Source organism: Salmo salar, chromosome 14, assembly GCF_965601325.2.
Source record: "Salmo salar chromosome 14, fSalSal1, whole genome shotgun sequence".
Lineage (NCBI taxonomy): Eukaryota > Metazoa > Chordata > Actinopteri > Salmoniformes > Salmonidae > Salmo > Salmo salar.
In genome coordinates, this window is record NC_138304.1 from 12178209 (window position 1) to 12200153 (window position 21945).

At 40.2% G+C, this 21945-nt stretch overlaps 14 non-coding genes across 14 annotated transcripts; all 14 read right to left on the reverse strand.

Annotated features, from left to right (window-relative positions):
- Positions 1–934: 934 nt before the first annotated feature.
- Positions 935–1007, reverse strand: trnav-cac (transfer RNA valine (anticodon CAC)). Its single transcript has one exon. It is a non-coding gene; the product is annotated as a tRNA-Val (tRNA).
- Positions 1008–1860: 853 nt separating this feature from the next.
- trnav-aac (transfer RNA valine (anticodon AAC)) lies at positions 1861–1933 on the reverse strand. Its single transcript has one exon. It is a non-coding gene; the product is annotated as a tRNA-Val (tRNA).
- Positions 1934–3865: 1932 nt separating this feature from the next.
- trnav-cac (transfer RNA valine (anticodon CAC)) lies at positions 3866–3938 on the reverse strand. The gene has a single exon. It is a non-coding gene; the product is annotated as a tRNA-Val (tRNA).
- Positions 3939–4793: 855 nt separating this feature from the next.
- Positions 4794–4866, reverse strand: trnav-aac (transfer RNA valine (anticodon AAC)). The gene has a single exon. It is a non-coding gene; the product is annotated as a tRNA-Val (tRNA).
- Positions 4867–6894: 2028 nt separating this feature from the next.
- Positions 6895–6967, reverse strand: trnav-cac (transfer RNA valine (anticodon CAC)). The gene has a single exon. It is a non-coding gene; the product is annotated as a tRNA-Val (tRNA).
- A 2882-nt stretch (positions 6968–9849) lies between these two features.
- On the reverse strand, positions 9850–9922 carry trnav-cac (transfer RNA valine (anticodon CAC)). Its single transcript has one exon. It is a non-coding gene; the product is annotated as a tRNA-Val (tRNA).
- An 885-nt stretch (positions 9923–10807) lies between these two features.
- On the reverse strand, positions 10808–10880 carry trnav-aac (transfer RNA valine (anticodon AAC)). Its single transcript has one exon. It is a non-coding gene; the product is annotated as a tRNA-Val (tRNA).
- Positions 10881–12817: 1937 nt separating this feature from the next.
- trnav-cac (transfer RNA valine (anticodon CAC)) lies at positions 12818–12891 on the reverse strand. Its single transcript has one exon. It is a non-coding gene; the product is annotated as a tRNA-Val (tRNA).
- Positions 12892–13774: 883 nt separating this feature from the next.
- trnav-aac (transfer RNA valine (anticodon AAC)) lies at positions 13775–13847 on the reverse strand. Its single transcript has one exon. It is a non-coding gene; the product is annotated as a tRNA-Val (tRNA).
- A 1837-nt stretch (positions 13848–15684) lies between these two features.
- Positions 15685–15757, reverse strand: trnav-cac (transfer RNA valine (anticodon CAC)). Its single transcript has one exon. It is a non-coding gene; the product is annotated as a tRNA-Val (tRNA).
- Positions 15758–16610: 853 nt separating this feature from the next.
- trnav-aac (transfer RNA valine (anticodon AAC)) lies at positions 16611–16683 on the reverse strand. The gene has a single exon. It is a non-coding gene; the product is annotated as a tRNA-Val (tRNA).
- A 2025-nt stretch (positions 16684–18708) lies between these two features.
- Positions 18709–18781, reverse strand: trnav-uac (transfer RNA valine (anticodon UAC)). Its single transcript has one exon. It is a non-coding gene; the product is annotated as a tRNA-Val (tRNA).
- An 854-nt stretch (positions 18782–19635) lies between these two features.
- On the reverse strand, positions 19636–19708 carry trnav-aac (transfer RNA valine (anticodon AAC)). Its single transcript has one exon. It is a non-coding gene; the product is annotated as a tRNA-Val (tRNA).
- A 2025-nt stretch (positions 19709–21733) lies between these two features.
- On the reverse strand, positions 21734–21806 carry trnav-uac (transfer RNA valine (anticodon UAC)). The gene has a single exon. It is a non-coding gene; the product is annotated as a tRNA-Val (tRNA).
- Positions 21807–21945: the final 139 nt, after the last annotated feature.

Sequence of the window (21945 nt, forward strand, 5' to 3'; positions counted from 1 at the left end):
AAACGGCAACATTGATCCACAGGTTGGAGAGGCAGACAGCAAGGTTTAGACAAACCTCAACTGTTTCAAACCATATGCTAGCCTAGGGGCATTGGGAAATATTGTCTAGACCAGTGATATTTAAAGTCGGGGTCGGGGGGACTGCAGTGGGGATATATATATTCATTATTTAGGAACAAAAAATTATGAGTACAGATTATTGTACGAGACAATATAGAAACGTTTTTGAGAAAGTTAATTAGAAAAAAAGTATTTGATTGGGTAATTGAAGGTTATTTGTTGATGTAAAAAAAAATGTAACGTACCGATTTTAAAGTTGTATTTGGGGTGGGATCACAAGAAATGATTGCAAAAAAATGGGGACCCCAGAAATTCTGGAGGAAAAAATGGTGTCCCTGCTGAAAAGGTTTGAATACCATTGGTCTAGACACATTTTTCCAGGGGAGATGAAGTTTATAAATTGACTGGCTGGGCCGTGGGACAGTGGATGCGCATTTATAAATCTAATGGAACCGCTAACAGGCACTACCCGCAGAATGCTGGGATGGTGGTGCTTCAACTCCCTGCTATTAACCAATTAGCATCCAGGATCCAAACAACCTGTTTTATAACATTGCATTGCCTCTGGTTATTGAAAGACATGTCTAAGACTGGTCTATTCATGTATTCTGTAGGCCTATGTATTTGTTTCGTTTTTTTCAGTTATCACTATCTGCCTCTGGTTAATGAAAGACATGTCTAAGACTGGTCTATTCATGTATTCTGTAGGCCTATGTATTTGTTTCGTTTTTTTTCAGTTATCACTATCTGCCTCTGGTTAATGAAAGACATGTCTAAGACTGGTCTATTCATGTATTCTGCAGGCCTATGTATTTGTTTCGTTTTTTTCAGTTATGACCCTGTTTCTGTCATCACTATCTGTTTTGTTAAAATTTGTTTCCGCCCGGTTTCGAACCGGGGACCTTTCGCGTGTGAGGCGAACGTGATAACCACTACACTACGGAAACTACAAGAAAAAGAGTGGAAGTCATGGAAAATGTTAGGAATGCCCACAAGTCTACCGCCCATAATATCCCAAATAGAGTACCACAGTAGGAGTCATAATACCCATAAGAACTAGCGGTCGAACAGGGAAATGGTTCCAATCGTTTTTCCACCATTCATATTCCCCACAGGGGATTTTAAAAACTATTCAAAAAGGCCTGTGTTTCTTGTTGGCTTACCCTGGCATGGTAACCGTGTAATTCTCTCTAGGACAAGGTGACTTTTATAAAAAATGCTAATTAACTGCTAATGTGGCTATCATAAAGAACTACAAATGTATTATTTTAAGTGTTTCTAAAATCCCATATGGGAAAAATGAATGGTGGAAAAATGGTTGGAACCATTTCCCTGTTTGACCGCTAGGTTTTATGGGTATTATGACACCTCCACTGTGGGGCTTTCCCCAGTTTTATTTGACAATTTGTATCATGTTAAATATTAGCCACTATCGGGAGCCACTGTCAGTAACAGCCACATACATTTATTTTGGCATACTTTCATTCCGTTGACCTTTCTTTAATCTGTCACATCCTTGTGAATTGTTCCTGAGGGTTGCTAGCATTAGTGAATCATATTAAGCTAAAGTATTGCAATAATTTGGGACATGTAGCCTATTTGAATCATTATGGAACTCAGACCACACGTAGCAGGAATTTATTCAGAGCGCCCAAGCTAGCCACCCCAGCAGAGTGCGTTACGCGACTTAAAAGGGTAAGTCTGAATAGCAAATACTGAGAAGTGCGTAGGAAAAGCATGAATTCCTAAATTGGGATCGAGCCCTAAGTGAATAGGCTTACTGTCTAATTTGTTAAAATGTGTTTCCGCCCGGTCTCGAACCGGGGACCTTTCGCGTGTTAGGCGAACGTGATAACCGCTACACTACGGAAACTGCATGAGTAGGATACTAAGGGTGTGACTTTGGCTGGGTGGGTGGGTGGGTGGGGCATTTATCGCTCTCAGAACCAAATGAAGTCAGAAATGACTTAGTCCATTAACTAAGCAATCAGGCTTGAGATCCCGGGAATTATCGTGTGAATAACTCCTGAATAAGGGCTGATTCACCGTAGGGATGGTTTGGCTGAGCAGCCGGCTCTTGGAAGAGTCTTGGTGGTTCCAAACTTCTTCCTTTTAAGAATGATGGAAGCCACTGTGTTCTTGGGTACCTTCAATGCTGCAGAAATGTATCGGTACCCTTCCCCACGTCTGTGCCTCGACACAATCCTCTCTCGGAGCTCTAGGGACAATTCCTTCCACCTCATGGCTTAGTTTATGCTCTGACATGCACTGTCAACTGTGGAACCTTATATAGACAGACAGGTGTGTGCCTTTTCAAATCATGACCAATCCATTGAATTTACCACAGGTGGACTCCAATCAAGTTGTAGAAACATCTCAAGGATGATCAATGGAAACAGGATGGACCTGAGCTCAATTTCCAGCCTCATAGCAAAGGGTCTGAAAACGTATGTAAATAAGGTATTTTTTAAATCTTTTTTTATGAATTAAAAATGATATGTTATCGCTTTGTCATTATGGGGTATTGTGTGTAGATAGATTTTATTTGACTTAATCCGTTTTCAGAATAAGGCTGTAACGTAACAAAATGTGGAAAAAAGTAAGGGGTCTGAATACTTTCCGAATGCACTGTAGCTATGCAGGCTAGCTACTTTTCCTTTGCTAGCCAGCCAACTAAATCTATCACACAATCACATCAAGCAGCTGAAATGACAGAAAACTGTCTGCACTTTTGTTTGTTTTACCTAGGATTATATTGCCATTTCTTTGGATATATCCATTATAATGACCCTGATAAATGAATTTGCCTGGCTCAGAGAAGCTGTCATTCTGGTCACATTCATACACATCGCACGGTGGAGGTCACCAAAAAAACGGCAACATTGATCCACAGGTTGGAGAGGCAGACAGCAAGGTTTAGACAAACCTCAACTGTTTCAAACCATATGCTAGCCTAGGGGCATTGGGAAATATTGTCTAGACCAGTGATATTTAAAGTCGGGGTCGGGGGGACTGCAGTGGGGATATATATATTCATTATTTAGGAACAAAAAATTATGAGTACAGATTATTGTACGAGACAATATAGAAACGTTTTTGAGAAAGTTAATTAGAAAAAAAGTATTTGATTGGGTAATTGAAGGTTATTTGTTGATGTAAAAAAAAATGTAACGTACCGATTTTAAAGTTGTATTTGGGGTGGGATCACAAGAAATGATTGCAAAAAAATGGGGACCCCAGAAATTCTGGAGGAAAAAATGGTGTCCCTGCTGAAAAGGTTTGAATACCATTGGTCTAGACACATTTTTCCAGGGGAGATGAAGTTTATAAATTGACTGGCTGGGCCGTGGGACAGTGGATGCGCATTTATAAATCTAATGGAACCGCTAACAGGCACTACCCGCAGAATGCTGGGATGGTGGTGCTTCAACTCCCTGCTATTAACCAATTAGCATCCAGGATCCAAACAACCTGTTTTATAACATTGCATTGCCTCTGGTTATTGAAAGACATGTCTAAGACTGGTCTATTCATGTATTCTGTAGGCCTATGTATTTGTTTCGTTTTTTTCAGTTATCACTATCTGCCTCTGGTTAATGAAAGACATGTCTAAGACTGGTCTATTCATGTATTCTGTAGGCCTATGTATTTGTTTCGTTTTTTTTCAGTTATCACTATCTGCCTCTGGTTAATGAAAGACATGTCTAAGACTGGTCTATTCATGTATTCTGCAGGCCTATGTATTTGTTTCGTTTTTTTCAGTTATGACCCTGTTTCTGTCATCACTATCTGTTTTGTTAAAATTTGTTTCCGCCCGGTTTCGAACCGGGGACCTTTCGCGTGTGAGGCGAACGTGATAACCACTACACTACGGAAACTACAAGAAAAAGAGTGGAAGTCATGGAAAATGTTAGGAATGCCCACAAGTCTACCGCCCATAATATCCCAAATAGAGTACCACAGTAGGAGTCATAATACCCATAAGAACTAGCGGTCGAACAGGGAAATGGTTCCAATCGTTTTTCCACCATTCATATTCCCCACAGGGGATTTTAAAAACTATTCAAAAAGGCCTGTGTTTCTTGTTGGCTTACCCTGGCATGGTAACCGTGTAATTCTCTCTAGGACAAGGTGACTTTTATAAAAAAAATGCTAATTAACTGCTAATGTGGCTATCATAAAGAACTACAAATGTATTATTTTAAGTGTTTCTAAAATCCCATATGGGAAAAATGAATGGTGGAAAAATGGTTGGAACCATTTCCCTGTTTGACCGCTAGGTTTTATGGGTATTATGACACCTCCACTGTGGGGCTTTCCCCAGTTTTATTTGACAATTTGTATCATGTTAAATATTAGCCACTATCGGGAGCCACTGTCAGTAACAGCCACATACATTTATTTTGGCATACTTTCATTCCGTTGACCTTTCTTTAATCTGTCACATCCTTGTGAATTGTTCCTGAGGGTTGCTAGCATTAGTGAATCATATTAAGCTAAAGTATTGCAATAATTTGGGACATGTAGCCTATTTGAATCATTATGGAACTCAGACCACACGTAGCAGGAATTTATTCAGAGCGCCCAAGCTAGCCACCCCAGCAGAGTGCGTTACGCGACTTAAAAGGGTAAGTCTGAATAGCAAATACTGAGAAGTGCGTAGGAAAAGCATGAATTCCTAAATTGGGATCGAGCCCTAAGTGAATAGGCTTACTGTCTAATTTGTTAAAATGTGTTTCCGCCCGGTCTCGAACCGGGGACCTTTCGCGTGTTAGGCGAACGTGATAACCGCTACACTACGGAAACTGCATGAGTAGGATACTAAGGGTGTGACTTTGGCTGGGTGGGTGGGTGGGTGGGGCATTTATCGCTCTCAGAACCAAATGAAGTCAGAAATGACTTAGTCCATTAACTAAGCAATAAGGCTTGAGATCCCGGGAATTATCGTGTGAATAACTCCTGAATAAGGGCTGATTCACCGTAGGGATGGTTTGGCTGAGCAGCCGGCTCTTGGAAGAGTCTTGGTGGTTCCAAACTTCTTCCTTTTAAGAATGATGGAAGCCACTGTGTTCTTGGGTACCTTCAATGCTGCAGAAATGTATCGGTACCCTTCCCCACGTCTGTGCCTCGACACAATCCTCTCTCGGAGCTCTAGGGACAATTCCTTCCACCTCATGGCTTAGTTTATGCTCTGACATGCACTGTCAACTGTGGAACCTTATATAGACAGACAGGTGTGTGCCTTTTCAAATCATGACCAATCCATTGAATTTACCACAGGTGGACTCCAATCAAGTTGTAGAAACATCTCAAGGATGATCAATGGAAACAGGATGGACCTGAGCTCAATTTCCAGCCTCATAGCAAAGGGTCTGAAAACGTATGTAAATAAGGTATTTTTTAAATCTTTTTTTATGAATTAAAAATGATATGTTATCGCTTTGTCATTATGGGGTATTGTGTGTAGATAGATTTTATTTGACTTAATCCGTTTTCAGAATAAGGCTGTAACGTAACAAAATGTGGAAAAAAGTAAGGGGTCTGAATACTTTCCGAATGCACTGTAGCTATGCAGGCTAGCTACTTTTCCTTTGCTAGCCAGCCAACTAAATCTATCACACAATCACATCAAGCAGCTGAAATGACAGAAAACTGTCTGCACTTTTGTTTGTTTTACCTAGGATTATATTGCCATTTCTTTGGATATATCCATTATAATGACCCTGATAAATGAATTTGCCTGGCTCAGAGAAGCTGTCATTCTGGTCACATTCATACACATCGCACGGTGGAGGTCACCAAAAAAACGGCAACATTGATCCACAGGTTGGAGAGGCAGACAGCAAGGTTTAGACAAACCTCAACTGTTTCAAACCATATGCTAGCCTAGGGGCATTGGGAAATATTGTCTAGACCAGTGATATTTAAAGTCGGGGTCGGGGGGACTGCAGTGGGGATATATATATTCATTATTTAGGAACAAAAAATTATGAGTACAGATTATTGTACGAGACAATATAGAAACGTTTTTGAGAAAGTTAATTAGAAAAAAAGTATTTGATTGGGTAATTGAAGGTTATTTGTTGATGTAAAAAAAAATGTAACGTACCGATTTTAAAGTTGTATTTGGGGTGGGATCACAAGAAATGATTGCAAAAAAATGGGGACCCCAGAAATTCTGGAGGAAAAAATGGTGTCCCTGCTGAAAAGGTTTGAATACCATTGGTCTAGACACATTTTTCCAGGGGAGATGAAGTTTATAAATTGACTGGCTGGGCCGTGGAACAGTGGATGCGCATTTATAAATCTAATGGAACCGCTAACAGGCACTACCTGCAGAATGCTGGGATGGTGGTGCTTCAACTCCCTGCTATTAACCAATTAGCATCCAGGATCCAAACAACCTGTTTTATAACATTGCATTGCCTCTGGTTATTGAAAGACATGTCTAAGACTGGTCTATTCATGTATTCTGTAGGCCTATGTATTTGTTTCGTTTTTTTTCAGTTATCACTATCTGCCTCTGGTTATTGAAAGACATGTCTAAGACTGGTCTATTCATGTATTCTGTAGGCCTATGTATTTGTTTCGTTTTTTTTCAGTTATCACTATCTGCCTCTGGTTATTGAAAGACATGTCTAAGAGTGGTCTATTCATGTATTCTGTAGGCCTATGTATTTGTTTCGTTTTTTTTCAGTTATCACTATCTGCCTCTGGTTATTGAAAGACATGTCTAAGACTGGTCTATTCATGTATTCTGCAGGCCTATGTATTTGTTTCATTTTTTTCAGTTATGACCCTGTTTCTGTCATCACTATCTGTTTTGTTAAAATTTGATTCCGCCCGGTTTCGAACCGGGGACCTTTCGCGTGTGAGGCGAACGTGATAACCACTACACTACGGAAACTACGAAGAAAAGAGTGGAAGTCATGGAAAATGTTAGGAATGCCCACAAGTCTACCGCCCATAATATCCCAAATAGAGTACCACAGTAGGAGTCATAATACCCATAAGAACTAGCGGTCGAACAGGGAAATGGTTCCAATCGTTTTTCCACCGTTCATATTCCCCACAGGGGATTTTAAAAACAATTACAAAAGGCCTGTGTTTCTTGTTGGCTTACCCTGGCATGGTAACCGTGTAATTCTCTCTAGGACAAGGTGACTTTTATAAAAAATATTCGCCTGTATTTACCCCCCCAAAATGAAATGCTAATTAACTGCTAATGTGGCTATCATAAAGTTCTACAAATGTATTATTTTAATTGTTTCTAAAATCCCATATGTGAAAAATGAATGGTGGAAAAATGGTTGGAACCATTTCCCTGTTTGACCGCTAGGTTTTATGGGTATTATGACACCTCCACTGTGGGGCTTTTCCCAGTTTTATTTGACAATTTGTATCATGTTAAATATTAGCCACTATCGGGAGCCACTGTCAGTAACAGCCACATACATTTATTTCGGCATACTTTCATTCCGTTGACCTTTCTTTAATCTGTCACATCCTTGTGAATTGTTCCTGAGAGTTGCTAGCATTAGTGAATCATATTAAGCTAAAGTATTGCAATAATTTGGGACATGTAGCCTATTTGAATCATTATGGAACTCAGACCACACGTAGCAGGAATTTATTCAGAGCGCCCAAGCTAGCCACCCCAGCAGAGTGCGTTATGCGACTTAAAAGGGTAAGTCTGAATAGCAAATACTGAGAAGTGCGTAGGAAAAGCATGAATTCCTAAATTGGGATTGAGCCCTTAGTGAATAGGGTTACTGTCTAATTTGTTAAAATCTTTTTCCGCCCAGTCTCGAACCGGGGACCTTTCGCGTGTTAGGCGAATGTGATAACCGCTACACTACGGAAACTGCATTAGAATGATACTAAGGGTGTGACTTTGGCTGGGTGGGTGGGGCATTTATCGCTCTCAGAACCTAATGAAGTCAGAAATGACTTAGTCCATTAACTAAGCAATAAGGCTTGAGATCCCGGGAATTATCGTGTGAATAACTCCTGAATAAGGGCTGATTCACCGTAGGGATGGTTTGGCTGAGCAGCCGGCTCTTGGAAGAGTCTTGGTGGTTCCAAACGTCTTCCTTTTAAGAATGATGGAAGCCACTGTGTTCTTGGGTACCTTCAATGCTGCAGAAATGTATCGGTACCCTTCCCCACGTCTGTGCCTCGACACAATCCTCTCTCGGAGCTCTAGGGACAATTCCTTCCACCTCATGGCTTAGTTTATGCTCTGACATGCACTGTCAACTGTGGAACCTTATATAGACAGACAGGTGTGTGCCTTTTCAAATCATGACCAATCCATTGAATTTACCACAGGTGGACTCCAATCAAGTTGTAGAAACATCTCAAGGATGATCAATGGAAACAGGATGGACCTGAGCTCAATTTCCAGCCTCATAGCAAAGGGACTGAAAACGTATGTAAATAAGGTATTTTTTAAATCTTTTTTTTATGAATTAAAAATGATATGTTATCGCTCTGTCATTATGGGGTATTGTGTGTAGATCGATTTTATTTGACTTAATCCATTTTCAGAATAAGGCTGTAACGTAACAAAATGTGGAAAAAAGTAAGGGGTCTGAATACTTTCCGAATGCACTGTAGCTATGCAGGCTAGCTACTTTTCCTTTGCTAGCCAGCCAACTAAATCTATCACACAATCACATCAAGCAGCTGAAATGACAGAAAACTGTCTGCACTTTTGTTTGTTTTACCTAGGATTATATTGCCATTTCTTTGGATATATCCATTATAATGACCCTGATAAATTAATTTGCCTGGCTCAGAGAAGCTGTCATTCTGGTCACATTCATACACATCGCACGGTGGAGGTCACCAAAAAACCGGCAACATTGATCCACAGGTCGGAGAGGCAGACAGCAAGGTTTAGACAAACCTCAACTGTTTCAAACCATATGCTAGCCTAGGGGCATTGGGAAATATTGTCTAGACCAGTGATATTTAAAGTCGGGGTCGGGGGGACTGCAGTGGGGATATATATATTCATTATTTAGGAACAAAAAATTATGAGTACAGATTATTGTATGAGACAATATAGAAACGTTTTTGAGAAAGTTAATTAGAAAAAAAGTATTTGATTGGGTAATTGAAGGTTATTTGTTGATGTAAAAAAAAATGTAACGTACCGATTTTAAAGTTGTATTTGGGCTGGGATCACAAGAAATGATTGCAAAAAAATGGGGACCCCAGAAATTCTGGAGGAAAAAATGGTGTCCCTGCTGAAAAGGTTTGAATACCATTGGTCTAGACACATTTTTCCAGGGGAGATGAAGTTTATAAATTGACTGGCTGGGCCGTGGGACAGTGGATGCGCATTTATAAATCTAATGGAACCGCTAACAGGCACTACCCGCAGAATGCTGGGATGGTGGTGCTTCAACTCCCTGCTATTAACCAATTAGCATCCAGGATCCAAACAACCTGTTTTATAACATTGCATTGCCTCTGGTTATTGAAAGACATGTCTAAGACTGGTCTATTCATGTATTCTGTAGGCCTATGTATTTGTTTCGTTTTTTTTCAGTTATCACTATCTGCCTCTGGTTATTGAAAGACATGTCTAAGACTGGTCTATTCATGTATTCTGTAGGCCTATGTATTTGTTTCGTTTTTTTTCAGTTATCACTATCTGCCTCTGGTTATTGAAAGACATGTCTAAGACTGGTCTATTCATGTATTCTGCAGGCCTTGTATTTGTTTCTTTTTTTCAGTTATGACCCTGTTTCTGTCATCACTATCTGTTTTGTTAAAATTTGATTCCGCCCGGTTTCGAACCGGGGACCTTTCGCGTGTGAGGCGAACGTGATAACCACTACACTACGGAAACTACGAAGAAAAGAGTGGAAGTCATGGAAAATGTTAGGAATGCCCACAAGTCTACCGCCCATAATATCCCAAATAGAGTACCACAGTAGGAGTCATAATACCCATAAGAACTAGCGGTCGAACAGGGAAATGGTTCCAATCGTTTTTCCACCGTTCATATTCCCCACAGGGGATTTTAAAAACAATTACAAAAGGCCTGTGTTTCTTGTTGGCTTACCCTGGCATGGTAACCGTGTAATTCTCTCTAGGACAAGGTGACTTTTATAAAAAATATTCGCCTGTATTTACCCCCCCAAAATGAAATGCTAATTAACTGCTAATGTGGCTATCATAAAGTTCTACAAATGTATTATTTTAATTGTTTCTAAAATCCCATATGTGAAAAATGAATGGTGGAAAAATGGTTGGAACCATTTCCCTGTTTGACCGCTAGGTTTTATGGGTATTATGACACCTCCACTGTGGGGCTTTTCCCAGTTTTATTTGACAATTTGTATCATGTTAAATATTAGCCACTATCGGGAGCCACTGTCAGTAACAGCCACATACATTTATTTCGGCATACATTCATTCCGTTGACCTTTCTTTAATCTGTCACATCCTTGTGAATTGTTCCTGAGAGTTGCTAGCATTAGTGAATCATATTAAGCTAAAGTATTGCAATAATTTGGGACATGTAGCCTATTTGAATCATTATGGAACTCAGACCACACGTAGCAGGAATTTATTCAGAGCGCCCAAGCTAGCCACCCCAGCAGAGTGCGTTATGCGACTTAAAAGGGTAAGTCTGAATAGCAAATACTGAGAAGTGCGTAGGAAAAGCATGAATTCCTAAATTGGGATTGAGCCCTAAGTGAATAGGCTTACTGTCTAATTTGTTAAAATGTGTTTCCGCCCAGTCTCGAACCGGGGACCTTTCGCGTGTTAGGCGAACGTGATAACCGCTACACTACGGAAACTGCATTAGAATGATACTAAGGGTGTGACTTTGGCTGGGTGGGTGGGTGGGGCATTTATCGCTCTCAGAACCTAATGAAGTCAGAAATGACTTAGTCCATTAACTAAGCAATAAGGCTTGAGATCCCGGGAATTATCGTGTGAATAACTCCTGAATAAGGGCTGATTCACCGTAGGGATGGTTTGGCTGAGCAGCCGGCTCTTGGAAGAGTCTTGGTGGTTCCAAACGTCTTCCTTTTAAGAATGATGGAAGCCACTGTGTTCTTGGGTACCTTCAATGCTGCAGAAATGTATCGGTACCCTTCCCCACGTCTGTGCCTCGACACAATCCTCTCTCGGAGCTCTAGGGACAATTCCTTCCACCTCATGGCTTAGTTTATGCTCTGACATGCACTGTCAACCGTGGAACCTTATATAGACAGACAGGTGTGTGCCTTTTCAAATCATGACCAATCCATTGAATTTACCACAGGTGGACTCCAATCAAGTTGTAGAAACATCTCAAGGATGATCAATGGAAACAGGATGGACCTGAGCTCAATTTCCAGCCTCATAGCAAAGGGACTGAAAACGTATGTAAATAAGGTATTTTTTAAATCTTTTTTTATGAATTAAAAATGATATGTTATCGCTCTGTCATTATGGGGTATTGTGTGTAGATAGATTTTATTTGACTTAATCCATTTTCAGAATAAGGCTGTAACGTAACAAAATGTGGAAAAAAGTAAGGGGTCTGAATACTTTCCGAATGCACTGTAGCTATGCAGGCTAGCTACTTTTCCTTTGCTAGCCAGCCATAGCTACAGTGCATTCTATCACACAATCACATCAAGCAGCTGAAATGACAGAAAACTGTCTGCACTTTTGTTTGTTTTACCTTGGATTATATTGCCATTTCTTTGGATATATCCATTATAATGACCCTGATAAATTAATTTGCCTGGCTCAGAGAAGCTGTCATTCTGGTCACATTCATACACATCGCACGGTGGAGGTCACCAAAAAACCGGCAACATTGATCCACAGGTCGGAGAGGCAGACAGCAAGGTTTAGACAAACCTCAACTGTTTCAAACCATATGCTAGCCTAGGGGCATTGGGAAATATTGTCTAGACCAGTGATATTTAAAGTCGGGGTCGGGGGGACTGCAGTGGGGATATATATATTCATTATTTAGGAACAAAAAATTATGAGTTCAGATTATTGTATGAGACAATATAGAAACGTTTTTGAGAAAGTTAATTAGAAAAAAAGTATTTGATTGGGTAATTGAAGGTTATTTGTTGATGTAAAAAAAAATGTAACGTACCGATTTTAAAGTTGTATTTGGGCTGGGATCACAAGAAATGATTGCAAAAAAATGGGGACCCCAGAAATTCTGGAGGAAAAAATGGTGTCCCTGCTGAAAAGGTTTGAATACCATTGGTCTAGACACATTTTTCCAGGGGAGATGAAGTTTATAAATTGACTGGCTGGGCCGTGGGACAGTGGATGCGCATTTATAAATCTAATGGAACCGCTAACAGGCACTACCCGCAGAATGCTGGGATGGTGGTGCTTCAACTCCCTGCTATTAACCAATTAGCATCCAGGATCCAAACAACCTGTTTTATAACATTGCATTGCCTCTGGTTATTGAAAGACATGTCTAAGACTGGTCTATTCATGTATTCTGTAGGCCTATGTATTTGTTTCGTTTTTTTTCAGTTATCACTATCTGCCTCTGGTTATTGAAAGACATGTCTAAGACTGGTCTATTCATGTATTCTGTAGGCCTATGTATTTGTTTCGTTTTTTTTCAGTTATCACTATCTGCCTCTGGTTATTGAAAGACATGTCTAAGACTGGTCTATTCATGTATTCTGCAGGCCTTTGTATTTGTTTCGTTTTTTTCAGTTATGACCCTGTTTCTGTCATCACTATCTGTTTTGTTAAAATTTAATTCCGCCCGGTTTCGAACCGGGGACCTTTCGCGTGTGAGGCGAACGTGATAACCACTACACTACGGAAACTACGAAAAAAGAGTGGAAGTCATGGAAAATGTTAGGAATGCCCACAAGTCTACCGCCCATAATATCCCAAATAGAGTACCACAGTAGGAGTCATAATACCCATAAGAACTAGCGGTCGAACAGGGAAATGGTTCCAATCGTTTTTCCACCGTTCATATTCCCCACAGGGGATTTTAAAAACAATTACAAAAGGCCTGTGTTTCTTGTTGGCTTACCCTGGCATGGTAACCGTGTAATTCTCTCTAGGACAAGGTGACTTTTATAAAAAATATTCGCCTGTATTTACCCCCCCAAAATGAAATGCTAATTAACTGCTAATGTGGCTATCATAAAGTTCTACAAATGTATTATTTTAATTGTTTCTAAAATCCCATATGTGAAAAATGAATGGTGGAAAAATGGTTGGAACCATTTCCCTGTTTGACCGCTAGGTTTTATGGGTATTATGACACCTCCACTGTGGGGCTTTTCCCAGTTTTATTTGACAATTTGTATCATGTTAAATATTAGCCACTATCGGGAGCCACTGTCAGTAACAGCCACATACATTTATTTCGGCATACATTCATTCCGTTGACCTTTCTTTAATCTGTCACATCCTTGTGAATTGTTCCTGAGAGTTGCTAGCATTAGTGAATCATATTAAGCTAAAGTATTGCAATAATTTGGGACATGTAGCCTATTTGAATCATTATGGAACTCAGACCACACGTAGCAGGAATTTATTCAGAGCGCCCAAGCTAGCCACCCCAGCAGAGTGCGTTATGCGACTTAAAAGGGTAAGTCTGAATAGCAAATACTGAGAAGTGCGTAGGAAAAGCATGAATTCCTAAATTGGGATTGAGCCCTAAGTGAATAGGCTTACTGTCTAATTTGTTAAAATGTGTTTCCGCCCAGTCTCGAACCGGGGACCTTTCGCGTGTTAGGCGAACGTGATAACCGCTACACTACGGAAACTGCGTTAGAATGATACTAAGGGTGTGACTTTGGCTGGGTGGGGGGTGGGTGGGGCATTTATCGCTCTCAGAACCTAATGAAGTCAGAAATGACTTAGTCCATTAACTAAGCAATAAGGCTTGAGATCCCGGGAATTATCGTGTGAATAACTCCTGAATAAGGGCTGATTCACCGTAGGGATGGTTTGGCTGAGCAGCCGGCTCTTGGAAGACTCTTGGTGGTTCCAAACGTCTTCCTTTTAAGAATGATGGAAGCCACTGTGTTCTTGGGTACCTTCAATGCTGCAGAAATGTATCGGTACCCTTCCCCACGTCTGTGCCTCGACACAATCCTCTCTCGGAGCTCTAGGGACAATTCCTTCCACCTCATGGCTTAGTTTATGCTCTGACATGCACTGTCAACTGTGGAACCTTATATAGACAGACAGGTGTGTGCCTTTTCAAATCATGACCAATCCATTGAATTTACCACAGGTGGACTCCAATCAAGTTGTAGAAACATCTCAAGGATGATCAATGGAAACAGGATGGACCTGAGCTCAATTTCCAGCCTCATAGCAAAGGGTCTGAAAACGTATGTAAATAAGGTATTTTTTAAATCTTTTTTTATGAATTAAAAATGATATGTTATCGCTTTGTCATTATGGGGTATTGTGTGTAGATAGATTTTATTTGACTTAATCCGTTTTCAGAATAAGGCTGTAACGTAACAAAATGTGGAAAAAAGTAAGGGGTCTGAATACTTTCCGAATGCACTGTAGCTATGCAGGCTAGCTACTTTTCCTTTGCTAGCCAGCCAACTAAATCTATCACACAATCACATCAAGCAGCTGAAATGACAGAAAACTGTCTGCACTTTTGTTTGTTTTACCTAGGATTATATTGCCATTTCTTTGGATATATCCATTATAATGACCCTGATAAATGAATTTGCCTGGCTCAGAGAAGCTGTCATTCTGGTCACATTCATACACATCGCACGGTGGAGGTCATCAAAAAAACGGCAACATTGATCCACAGGTTGGAGAGGCAGACAGCAAGGTTTAGACAAACCTCAACTGTTTCAAACCATATGCTAGCCTAGGGGCATTGGGAAATATTGTCTAGACCAGTGATATTTAAAGTCGGGGTCGGGGGGACTGCAGTGGGGATATATATATTCATTATTTAGGAACAAAAAATTATGAGTACAGATTATTGTACGAGACAATATAGAAACGTTTTTGAGAAAGTTAATTAGAAAAAAAGTATTTGATTGGGTAATTGAAGGTTATTTGTTGATGTAAAAAAAAATGTAACGTACCGATTTTAAAGTTGTATTTGGGGTGGGATCACAAGAAATGATTGCAAAAAAATGGGGACCCCAGAAATTCTGGAGGAAAAAATGGTGTCCCTGCTGAAAAGGTTTGAATACCATTGGTCTAGACACATTTTTCCAGGGGAGATGAAGTTTATAAATTGACTGGCTGGGCCGTGGGACAGTGGATGCGCATTTATAAATCTAATGGAACCGCTAACAGGCACTACCCGCAGAATGCTGGGATGGTGGTGCTTCAACTCCCTGCTATTAACCAATTAGCATCCAGGATCCAAACAACCTGTTTTATAACATTGCATTGCCTCTGGTTATTGAAAGACATGTCTAAGACTGGTCTATTCATGTATTCTGTAGGCCTATGTATTTGTTTCGTTTTTTTTCAGTTATCACTATCTGCCTCTGGTTATTGAAAGACATGTCTAAGACTGGTCTATTCATGTATTCTGCAGGCCTATGTATTTGTTTCGTTTTTTTCAGTTATGACCCTGTTTCTGTCATCACTATCTGTTTTGTTAAAATTTGTTTCCGCCCGGTTTCGAACCGGGGACCTTTCGCATGTGAGGCGAACGTGATAACCACTACACTACAGAAACTACAAGAAAAAGAGTGGAAGTCATGGAAAATGTTAGGAATGCCCACAAGTCTACCGCCCATAATATCCCAAATAGAGTACCACAGTAGGAGTCATAATACCCATAAGAACTAGCGGTCGAACAGGGAAATGGTTCCAATCGTTTTTCCACCGTTCATATTCCCCACAGGGGATTTTAAAAACTATTCAAAAAGGCCTGTGTTTCTTGTTGGCTTACCCTGGCATGGTAACCGTGTAATTCTCTCTAGGACAAGGTGACTTTTATAAAAAATGCTAATTAACTGCTAATGTGGCTATCATAAAGAACTACAAATGTATTATTTTAAGTGTTTCTAAAATCCCATATGGGAAAAATGAATGGTGGAAAAATGGTTGGAACCATTTCCCTGTTTGACCGCTAGGTTTTATGGGTATTATGACACCTCCACTGTGGGGCTTTCCCCAGTTTTATTTGACAATTTGTATCATGTTAAATATTAGCCACTATCGGGAGCCACTGTCAGTAACAGCCACATACATTTATTTTGGCATACTTTCATTCCGTTGACCTTTCTTTAATCTGTCACATCCTTGTGAATTGTTCCTGAGGGTTGCTAGCATTAGTGAATCATATTAAGCTAAAGTATTGCAATAATTTGGGACATGTAGCCTATTTGAATCATTATGGAACTCAGACCACACGTAGCAGGAATTTATTCAGAGCGCCCAAGCTAGCCACCCCAGCAGAGTGCGTTACGCGACTTAAAAGGGTAAGTCTGAATAGCAAATACTGAGAAGTGCGTAGGAAAAGCATGAATTCCTAAATTGGGATCGAGCCCTAAGTGAATAGGCTTACTGTCTAATTTGTTAAAATGTGTTTCCGCCCGGTCTCGAACCGGGGACCTTTCGCGTGTTAGGCGAACGTGATAACCACTACACTACGGAAACTGCATGAGTAGGATACTAAGGGTGTGACTTTGGCTGGGTGGGTGGGTGGGTGGGGCATTTATCGCTCTCAGAACCAAATGAAGTCAGAAATGACTTAGTCCATTAACTAAGCAATCAGGCTTGAGATCCCGGGAATTATCGTGTGAATAACTCCTGAATAAGGGCTGATTCACCGTAGGGATGGTTTGGCTGAGCAGCCGGCTCTTGGAAGAGTCTTGGTGGTTCCAAACTTCTTCCTTTTAAGAATGATGGAAGCCACTGTGTTCTTGGGTACCTTCAATGCTGCAGAAATGTATCGGTACCCTTCCCCACGTCTGTGCCTCGACACAATCCTCTCTCGGAGCTCTAGGGACAATTCCTTCCACCTCATGGCTTAGTTTATGCTCTGACATGCACTGTCAACTGTGGAACCTTATATAGACAGACAGGTGTGTGCCTTTTCAAATCATGACCAATCCATTGAATTTACCACAGGTGGACTCCAATCAAGTTGTAGAAACATCTCAAGGATGATCAATGGAAACAGGATGGACCTGAGCTCAATTTCCAGCCTCATAGCAAAGGGTCTGAAAACGTATGTAAATAAGGTATTTTTTAAATCTTTTTTTATGAATTAAAAATGATATGTTATCGCTTTGTCATTATGGGGTATTGTGTGTAGATAGATTTTATTTGACTTAATCCGTTTTCAGAATAAGGCTGTAACGTAACAAAATGTGGAAAAAAGTAAGGGGTCTGAATACTTTCCGAATGCACTGTAGCTATGCAGGCTAGCTACTTTTCCTTTGCTAGCCAGCCAACTAAATCTATCACACAATCACATCAAGCAGCTGAAATGACAGAAAACTGTCTGCACTTTTGTTTGTTTTACCTAGGATTATATTGCCATTTCTTTGGATATATCCATTATAATGACCCTGATAAATGAATTTGCCTGGCTCAGAGAAGCTGTCATTCTGGTCACATTCATACACATCGCACGGTGGAGGTCATCAAAAAAACGGCAACATTGATCCACAGGTTGGAGAGGCAGACAGCAAGGTTTAGACAAACCTCAACTGTTTCAAACCATATGCTAGCCTAGGGGCATTGGGAAATATTGTCTAGACCAGTGATATTTAAAGTCGGGGTTGGGGGGACTGCAGTGGGGATATATATATTCATTATTTAGGAACAAAAAATTATGAGTACAGATTATTGTACGAGAAAATATAGAAACGTTTTTGAGAAAGTTAATTAGAAAAAAAGTATTTGATTGGGTAATTGAAGGTTATTTGTTGATGTAAAAAAAATGTAAGGTACCGATTTTAAAGTTGTATTTGGGGTGGGATCACAAGAAATGATTGCAAAAAAATGGGGACCCCAGAAATTCTGGAGGAAAAAATGGTGTCCCTGCTGAAAAGGTTTGAATACCATTGGTCTAGACACATTTTTCCAGGGGAGATGAAGTTTATAAATTGACTGGCTGGGCCGTGGGACAGTGGATGCGCATTTATAAATCTAATGGAACCGCTAACAGGCACTACCCGCAGAATGCTGGGATGGTGGTGCTTCAACTCCCTGCTATTAACCAATTAGCATCCAGGATCCAAACAACCTGTTTTATAACATTGCATTGCCTCTGGTTATTGAAAGACATGTCTAAGACTGGTCTATTCATGTATTCTGTAGGCCTATGTATTTGTTTTGTTTTTTTCAGTTATCACTATCTGCCTCTGGTTAATGAAAGACATGTCTAAGACTGGTCTATTCATGTATTCTGCAGGCCTATGTATTTGTTTCGGTTTTTTTCAGTTATCACTATCTGCCTCTGGTTAATGAAAGACATGTCTAAGACTGGTCTATTCATGTATTCTGTAGGCCTATGTATTTGTTTCTTTTTTTTCAGTTATCACTATCTACCTCTGGTTAATGAAAGACATGTCTAAGACTGGTCTATTCATGTATTCTGCAGGCCTATGTATTTGTTTCGTTTTTTTCAGTTATTACCCTGTTTCTGTCATCACTATCTGTTTTGTTAAAAAATGTTTCCGCCCGGTTTTGAACCGGGGACCTTTCGCGTGTAAGGCGAACGTGATAACCACTACACTACGGAAACTACAAGAAAAAGAGTGGAAGTCATGGAAAATGTTAGGAATGCCCACAAGTCTACCGCCCATAATATCCCAAATAGAGTACCACAGTAGGAGTCATAATACCCATAAGAACTAGCGGTCGAACAGGGAAATGGTTCCAATGGTTTTTCCACCATTCATATTCCCCACAGGGGATTTTAAAAACTATTCAAAAAGGCCTGTGTTTCTTGTTGGCTTACCCTGGCATGGTAACCGTGTAATTCTCTCTAGGACAAGGTGACTTTTATAAAAAAATGCTAATTAACTGCTAATGTGGCTATCATAAAGAACTACAAATGTATTATTTTAAGTGTTTCTAAAATCCCATATGGGAAAAATGAATGGTGGAAAAATGGTTGGAACCATTTCCCTGTTTGACCGCTAGGTTTTATGGGTATTATGACACCTCCACTGTGGGGCTTTCCCCAGTTTTATTTGACAATTTGTATCATGTTAAATATTAGCCACTATCGGGAGCCACTGTCAGTAACAGCCACATACATTTATTTTGGCATACTTTCATTCCGTTGACCTTTCTTTAATCTGTCACATCCTTGTGAATTGTTCCTGACGGTTGCTAGCATTAGTGAATCATATTAAGCTAAAGTATTGCAATAATTTGGGACATGTAGCCTATTTGAATCATTATGGAACTCAGACCACACGTAGCAGGAATTTATTCAGAGCGCCCAAGCTAGCCACCCCAGCAGTGTGCGTTACGCGACTTAAAAGGGTAAGTCCGAATAGCAAATACTGAGAAGTGCGTAGGAAAAGCATGAATTCCTAAATTGGGATCGAGCCCTAAGTGAATAGGCTTACTGTCTAATTTGTTAAATTGTGTTTCCGCCCGGTCTCAAACCGGGGACCTTTCGCGTGTTAGGCGAACGTGATAACCACTACACTACGGAAACTGCATGAGTAGGATACTAAGGGTGTGACTTTGGCTGGGTGGGTGGGTGGGTGGGGCATTTATCGCTCTCAGAACCAAATGAAGTCAGAAATGACTTAGTCTATTAACTAAGCAATCAGGCTTGAGATCCCGGGAATTATCGTGTGAATAACTCCTGAATAAGGGCTGATTCACCGTAGGGATGGTTTGGCTGAGCAGCCGGCTCTTGGAAGAGTCTTGGTGGTTCCAAACTTCTTCCTTTTAAGAATGATGGAAGCCACTGTGTTCTTGGGTACCTTCAATGCTGCAGAAATGTATCGGTACCCTTCCCCACGTCTGTGCCTCGACACAATCCTCTCTCGGAGCTCTAGGGACAATTCCTTCCACCTCATGGCTTAGTTTATGCTCTGACATGCACTGTCAACTGTGGAACCTTATATAGACAGACAGGTGTGTGCCTTTTCAAATCATGACCAATCCAGTGAATTTACCACAGGTGGACTCCAATCAAGTTGTAGAAACATCTGAAGGATGATCAATGGAAACAGGATGGACCTGAGCTCAATTTCCAGCCTCATAGCAAAGGGTCTAAAAACGTATGTAAATAAGGTATTTTTTAAATCTTTTTTTATGAATTAAAAATGATATGTTATCGCTTTGTCATTATGGGGTATTGTGTGTAGATAGATTTTATTTGACTTAATCCGTTTTCAGAATAAGGCTGTAAGGTAACAAAATGTGGAAATAAGTAAGGGGTCTGAATACTTTCCGAATGCACTGTAGCTATGCAGGCTAGCTACTTTTCCTTTGCTAGCCAGCCAACTAAATCTATCACACAATCACATCAAGCAGCTGAAATGACAGAAAACTGTCTGCACTTTTGTTTGTTTTACCTAGGATTATATTGCCATTTCTTTGGATATATCCATTATAATGACCCTGATAAATGAATTTGCCTGGCTCAGAGAAGCTGTCATTCTGGTCACATTCATACACATCGCACGGTGGAGGTCATCAAAAAAACGGCAACATTGATCCACAGGTTGGAGAGGCAGACAGCAAGGTTTAGACAAACCTCAACTGTTTCAAACCATATGCTAGCCTAGGGGCATTGGGAAATATTGTCTAGACCAGTGATATTTAAAGTCGGGGTTGGGGGGACTGCAGTGGGGATATATATATTCATTATTTAGGAACAAAAAATTATGAGTACAGATTATTGTACGAGAAAATATAGAAACGTTTTTGAGAAAGTTAATTAGAAAAAAAGTATTTGATTGGGTAATTGAAGGTTATTTGTTGATGTAAAAAAAATGTAAGGTACCGATTTTAAAGTTGTATTTGGGGTGGGATCACAAGAAATGATTGCAAAAAAATGGGGACCCCAGAAATTCTGGAGGAAAAAATGGTGTCCCTGCTGAAAAGGTTTGAATACCATTGGTCTAGACACATTTTTCCAGGGGAGATGAAGTTTATAAATTGACTGGCTGGGCCGTGGGACAGTGGATGCGCATTTATAAATCTAATGGAACCGCTAACAGGCACTACCCGCAGAATGCTGGGATGGTGGTGCTTCAACTCCCTGCTATTAACCAATTAGCATCCAGGATCCAAACAACCTGTTTTATAACATTGCATTGCCTCTGGTTATTGAAAGACATGTCTAAGACTGGTCTATTCATGTATTCTGTAGGCCTATGTATTTGTTTTGTTTTTTTCAGTTATCACTATCTGCCTCTGGTTAATGAAAGACATGTCTAAGACTGGTCTATTCATGTATTCTGCAGGCCTATGTATTTGTTTCGGTTTTTTTCAGTTATCACTATCTGCCTCTGGTTAATGAAAGACATGTCTAAGACTGGTCTATTCATGTATTCTGTAGGCCTATGTATTTGTTTCTTTTTTTTCAGTTATCACTATCTACCTCTGGTTAATGAAAGACATGTCTAAGACTGGTCTATTCATGTATTCTGCAGGCCTATGTATTTGTTTCGTTTTTTTCAGTTATTACCCTGTTTCTGTCATCACTATCTGTTTTGTTAAAAAATGTTTCCGCCCGGTTTTGAACCGGGGACCTTTCGCGTGTAAGGCGAACGTGATAACCACTTCACTACGGAAACTACAAGAAAAAGAGTGGAAGTCATGGAAAATGTTAGGAATGCCCACAAGTCTACCGCCCATAATATCCCAAATAGAGTACCACAGTAGGAGTCATAATACCCATAAGAACTAGCGGTCGAACAGGGAAATGGTTCCAAT